The sequence below is a fragment of the Sturnira hondurensis genome, unplaced genomic scaffold (assembly GCF_014824575.4).
Source record: "Sturnira hondurensis isolate 20B ecotype Veracruz unplaced genomic scaffold, ASM1482457v3 Scaffold0000880, whole genome shotgun sequence".
Classification (NCBI taxonomy): domain Eukaryota; kingdom Metazoa; phylum Chordata; class Mammalia; order Chiroptera; family Phyllostomidae; genus Sturnira; species Sturnira hondurensis.
This window is the reverse complement of record NW_028073511.1, coordinates 13,312,131-13,318,812: the sequence shown is the minus strand read 5'-3', so window position 1 is coordinate 13,318,812 and position 6,682 is coordinate 13,312,131. Positions and strand designations below refer to the sequence as shown.

The 6,682-nt window shown below is 47.5% G+C and overlaps 1 pseudogene; it reads left to right on the top strand.

Annotated features, from left to right (window-relative positions):
* The first annotated feature begins 1,509 nt into the window (after positions 1 to 1,509).
* On the top strand, positions 1,510 to 5,791 carry LOC118994061 (formin-binding protein 1-like; annotated as a pseudogene).
* The last annotated feature ends 891 nt before the right edge of the window (positions 5,792 to 6,682 follow it).

Here is a 6,682-nt window from a genome sequence, read left to right as displayed (position 1 = left end):
GTAATAGGGATGAGATGGAGGCAGGGCCATGCCGTGTCCAGTGCTAACCAGGTCGGCTGACACAGTCACGGCTTGGGGATGCCACGTCCAGTGCTAACCAGGTCAGCTGACACAGTCACGGCTTGGGGACAAAGGCCTCACAGAAGCGTTTTCCAGCAGGACGGACATGGCATTAGTGGATATATGGTGTTGCTTTTATTCTTACTATTTCTTAGTATTCTAACCTTTGCACTTCTGGTAATTTGGAATCTCCTAGAATTAGTGACCACTCTCAGAGAAAAACAACAGTTGGCTCAAGTCCTAAGCAATATCACTCTGGCTGAATTAAGGCACCGTACTTTACTTATTTGTTCCTGTGAAAGCCACCCACGAAAGAACAGCTCAGGGAAAAATATGTATTCCCACAGAACTGCCTCATAGAATAGCAAAAACGCCTTTAAGAAAATAGCCCCTGATTGTCAAAGAGTTGTTAGAGTAACAGCCCCTCCTTTACCTTGAATAGGAGTATATATCAATTAGAATTAGACAGGCATAAAAACAGAAGAAGCTGGTTAGATATTACAGACTAAGCACATAGAAACAACTACCAAGGAGTTAGAGACCACAGTACACAAAAAACATTTTAGACAGCAAGATAGATAGCTAAGTTAGACATTACAAAGGCTTATAATGAATTTCCTAACCTCTGCTCGGTCTAAGCGTAACTGTTGCCCATGACAAATTCTGAGAACTTTAATAAACAGTAAGACATTCAAACTGTATACATAGAACTATTTCAAATTGTCTGATTAATGGTTCTCCTGGTCAAAATAACTTTTGTTTAACATAACTGACACTATGGGAACTTTCGTACTTTTCCTGGTTACCTTTGTATTGATTTTTTCTGCTTAACTGATCATGCTATGCACCTGTAAATGTTAATCACTTCCAGAAATGAAAATATAAAAACCTGCTTGTACTTGCAATAAACAGAACAGTGCTTCACCTGCCTTTGAGGTGTGTAGTTGCCTATTACCCAGCGCCGATGCCTACTTTCACCTGTGGGACCCTTAGATAAGCTGCGGCCGGACCGCGGCAGGGCCAGACCGTGTGGGCCTGGAAGACGGTGCTCTGAGTGATGGTGCTTCTGAGGGAAGGATGAACAGGAAGGTTAGAGCAGGAGACAGAAGTGGTCTGACATCCCCTTTAAAGGATGGTGGTGGCCGCTGTGCTGAGAGCAGACTTCGGAGGCGAGGGAGGCAGTGGGGAGTCAGGAGTCTGCAGGGCTCCAGGCTGGAGGTGCTTCCCCAGGTTGAGCAGTGGAAATAGTGGGTGTGGTGGGGTTCTGGGTCCCTTGGAGCTTTCATAATGGGTTAATCTGGGATATTTCAAAGAGGGGTGAATGTCACCGAAAATCTCAGAAAACAAGAGGGAAGAAGAGTCGCTGTCAGTGGAGATGGGGGTGACTCCGGAAGTGGCACGTTGGAGGGGGTATCACGGACATTGGTTTCAGCAGATACTGGAGCTGCGATGTCTGAGGAGTACAAGGGAATTGTCCGCCTGGCAGTTGAACAGACGAATCCTGAGGTCAGGAGAGATGCCAGCGGGGAAGAGATTATTCAAGCCTCGAGAGCGGACGAGGTGACTTGTCTTCTGTAGCCATGCGAGTGACGGCTACAGAAGACAGGGGAGCACTGAGGAACCCAGGACCCCCGTGCTCAGTGAGGTGGTCAGCCACACCCCAGAGCCACCTGCACGGCCCTGCTCCCCTGCCTAGAGGCATGACCGCGGAGTCCCACACTCTCTCGTGTGCAGCAGTCACCTAGGTATCTTGTCAAGTCAGAGAATCTGGAGCAGAGTGGGAGAATCTGAATTTGTAGCAAGGCCAGTGCCCATATTGTTGGTCTGAGATCACACATTAGGAGCAGGAACCCTGACCAGGACTCTGCGTGGCTGCATGTCCGCCTCACCCCCAGGGCTTCTTGCATGACTGATCTGGGCCTGGTGCCTATTCCCTGAGATGGCATGTCTGGGAACGCCCAGGGGTTTTGCAGACACCTGCAAACAATCCTGGGGTCCAGCCAGACTGGGAACCGCTGAGGTCAGTGACTGAGCTGAGGTTGGGAAGGGATCATAAATCCACTAAAGGTATCTTTTTCCTCAGAAAGAAACAGGTGGGCGTTTATGGTCATTTATGAGACATCATTGGGAGTTATATGTCATTCTCTCCACCGTGGGGTTAGTCAGGTGGGAGGCTTAGGAAGTGGGCCTGGGTCAGCGTAATCAAATCTCTGAGTGCTTGCTCCCGGAAACTTCCCCAGGTATGTTTCTTGGAGCAAACAATGGAATCTCAATTTTTCCTAGTTTAGATAGAAAGCACACACACACACACACACACACAAGCACACACACACACACACATGCATGTGTGACATTGGGGTCTAATAATATTTTGAGAATGCCACAGCACAGACTGGAGGCCACGGAGCCAGGAGCAGGTGCCCAGTGCAGCCTGCGTCGGGTCCCACAGAGGACCGAGTGCCCTGCTGCTGAGCACAGATGTCACTGCTCACCACGCTGACTCTGCTGGTGCTGGACCCTGCCGCCAGGTCTGCTGTCTCTGCTGCTCCTGTCGCCCTGGCCAAAAGCACTCTGCACAGTCCCAGCCCATCTGTGTCACCCGGTCCTGAGTCAGAGTCCAGCATGTGGTGACCTGACTGGCAGAGCCTTGTGCTGCGCCCAGATGAGTGATATTGAGGGACATGGGTTTCCCTTCTTTATGGAGGGAGGTGGTCTCTGCCTCCCACCAAGACCCTACATGTAAAATGCCCATCATGTCGGAAGCGAGTTCAGGTGCTGGGGTGAGAACGGAAAAGAATGACAAACGTCAAATCTTGGAGCGCAGATCCGAGACTAGACCTTTCTGGTGCTTTGTAGGCACTCAGGTGCGGCTGGAAAAGCAAGTGACCAATAAATGACATCCACTAACATATTCATTCATTTAACAAGTACATATCAGGCCCCTGCCATGAGCTGGTGATGACGTTGGGGATGCAGAGGTGAAGAAACAGACAAGACCCCTTGCTTATGAAGCATATTTCAGTGATACTCACTGGCAATAAAAATTTGTTCTAAGATCAATGCTAATTGCTGTGGAGAAAAATATGCCTGGGCTAGAAGATTGGTGGTCTCGGGTGGCAGAGCACATACCTCAGTTTGTTGGACAAGATGTTTCCTAAGACGTGGCACTGAGCACCTGAGCAGGGACCTGAGTGGTGGGAGCAGTCATGCGGGTCTCCGGAGAGCAGGTGCCTGGAGTCAGGACAGGGCAGTGTCCCGAGGCTGGGGTGAGAGTGGGACAATGAGGTCAGGGCAGTCAGAGGGACCCTGTCCTGAGGGGCTCACATGTGGTGGGGAGGGACAGGAGCTCACTCTGCCCGAGGAGGGAGACCAGTGTTCTGTGCGAGGCGGTGGTGAGGATATAGCCTAATTCACAGTTGAATTGTCATTGTCTGTTATGTGGGCAATGGGCATGAGGGTCCCAGGAGCCCAGCTGGAAGGCCACCTGTTTACTGTTGTAGAGAGGACAGCTCCCACATGGGCTGTGGGAAGCGACCAGACTCAGGGTTGATATTCTAAGATGATGTTAGCAGTCATTCAAGGGAGAACCACACCTGTACTTGCTGACCTTAATTCTACAGTTGATTCCAGGTGGCTTTCCACCACAAACCCAAAGATACATGAATTATTTCAAAATCAACAGCAAGGAAAATATAAAATGTATAATGTTAAGCCCTCCCCATTCACTGGCTCACCGGGTGGGTGTGGGCAGGTGCTGTGACTACTGTGCTGAGGAGCCACGGGGAGGCAGATCGAGGACACCCAGGGCAGGAGCCTCGGGGAAGGGGACCATTCCAGCCCACTGCACTGTGAGCTGGGCACCGAGCTCTGGGATCCAGCTGGCAACTTAGAAAAACACGCACAGTGGGGAACTGATGTTCTTGAGAAAGACATCAAACTTGTCAAAGGAAGAACAGAGATGGAACTCAGTATGCAAAGCAACGAAGGAAATCTTTCAAAGAAGCAGTCTACTTAAAAATTACTTGAAGGGGGAGGAAGAATTCAGACATAGGGCATGGAAAGGCTTCCTTTCCACCTTAAAGGTGATGGACGATTGTGCAGGGAGCAACCTGAGCCAAGGAGAAGTCTCTGTGAGCAGGGTCCTGAGGAGACTGACGCAGCCGGCGGGACTCGGAGAGCATGCAGACAGGACCTGGAAAGGCATGACACCAAGTGGCAGAAGACAGCACAGCAGATTCCTCATGGATTCTTCAGAGATCCACCCAAGAGCGGTGCTAGCATCACCATACCCACATTCCCAACGTATTTCAGAAAGGAAAAGAGATGCAGGAAAGAGAATAGTGGGAACTGGACAGTAAGTGAAGACACATGCAGAGGGTGATAGGCAGCTGATTCCAATCATTAGGAAATGCTGGCGTCAGAAGTGTCGCCCTGGCTGGCGTGGCTCAGTGGATTGAGCTCCGGTCTGTGAACAGAAAGGTCGCCAGTTTGATTCCTAGCCAGGACACATGCCTGGGTTGCAGGCCAGGTCCCCACTTCGGGGTGTGGGAGAGGCAGCAAATCAATGTGTGGTTGCCTCTCACGCACCCCCAACTTGGGACCTGGCCCGCAACCCAGGCATGTGCCCTGCTTGGGAATTGGACCAGCGACCCTTTGGTTTGCAGGGCAGCGCTGAATCTACTGAGCCACACCGGCCAGGGCAACGAACAAAATCTTTAAAAAAGTAAAAAAAAAGAGTCCTTATATTTAAAAAATGATTTGTAGCTGGCCATAGAAGCTTGTAAATCAGGGTTAGAGCCCCCAGGAGACATCAAGTTCATGGATTATACTCAGCCTATGCAGCTACCATGTCAAAGAACACAGCAAAGGGGAGCTCAAACAAGCTGGCAATCCCAGAGGAAAGTTATGACCATTCAACAAACAAATGAACAAACAAAACCCCCAAATCAAGCTTGTGTCCCTTTTAACTTCCCTTCTCCCACCCGCCTCCCACCCTCCCCCCGCCTCTGCTCACCCTCTGCTGCCCCCACAGCCCCTGTCCCCCATTGCTCCGACCAGTCCTTCCGTCCCTCCTGACCTCCGACTCTCTGCTCCAGGAGGCTGGCGCCAGGGCTTCTCTCAAAGGAGCTTTGACACCAGAGGGTTTCAGCAACCTACCACCTGAACAGACAAGGAAAAAGCCCCGACAGGAAGCTAATGAGTTAAATAAACAAATACGAAGGAGGTGGACCAAAGAGAAGCCATGACAAAATGAAAGATGTTTACCTAAAGAATCCTCCAATGGGAGACCCAACCAGTTTGGATAAAACATGAACAGAAGTTAGCGGAAATATTTTTTTTAAAAAATGACTCTCAGAGATTCAGAAGTTTGGGGCCCGGCTGGCTGAGGCGAAGGCAGGTCCTGGGCATGGAGTGAACCGATAGGTGTTCAACTCCCTACTCAGGACCAGAGTGGCCGGCAGCAGGTACCCGAGATCAGGGGAGGGGGCTGGCCACGACTCCCACCACGACTGTGATGAGCAGGAACCGCTCCCCACCATTGGGACTTGCAAAGCTGTCTTCATGTTTGACAGTGAGAATGAGGGAACCATTTCGGTGGTTGAATGAGAAATGCTGTGTGTCATAGAGGGTGACAACAGTGATGCGGAGAAACGAAGGTGAAGAGGGCTATCTCCCCACTCGGTACGTCAAAGTCAATTTGGACAAAAATGCCAAAGGTGCTAAGACTTGAATGCAACTTAGAAAAACATTTTAAAAATTGCAGTTATTTCTCTCCGAAACAGTGACTGTTACAGGCAATTCTTCAAAAGAATTGCCTATAACACACCAGTGCCCGTTTTCATGGGCCCTTGGTGGACCTGAGGGGTCTCACACCCGAATTTCCTGCTTTAGTTTACAGTAATCATTTCACTTGCTGATGAAATTTTCTGTGAAAAGCTTCCAACAGCTGAGTTAAATCTGCGTCATTTAAAACCTGATAAATGTTTCTTCTTTGGGCAGCATCTGTAGGTTAAAAAAAAAGTTACCTTCTGGGTTCTAACCAACATTTCCAAGTCTGTACCCATCACAGGGGTGCAGAACACTTTAGTTCTCATTTAAATCTAGTATTTGCCATAAATTGAACCTTAGAATGTTACATTTTGTAACTTAATAAATTGAACTATACTCCTTTGTTAAATTTTGCAATCACTCACTTTGGAGGAAGTCATAAATAAGTAAAAGCTCCCCTTGAGTAGAAAAGGAAAAAAATTTAAGACTGTGGTAAAGTTAGAGCATTACTAGGCAACCTGGAATATCTAAAACTTTTGTAGAAGTAGAGTGTTTGAAAATATATTTATATACGTGTGTGTTACTATTTAATATGTATTTTTATTCAATGAATTTAATATATATTTATATCTATATATTTGAAATATTTATCTTACATATACAAATAGATATCATATTATATTATATTATATTATATTATATATTATAAAGATATTTTAATATCTATCTTTATATTTAAAATGCATGTGTTAGTATATATTTATATGTAAATATATGCATACAATGTATTTATATATAAAACACATGTGTATGTATATCTGTAAAATACATGTATATGTGTGTATATGTGTTT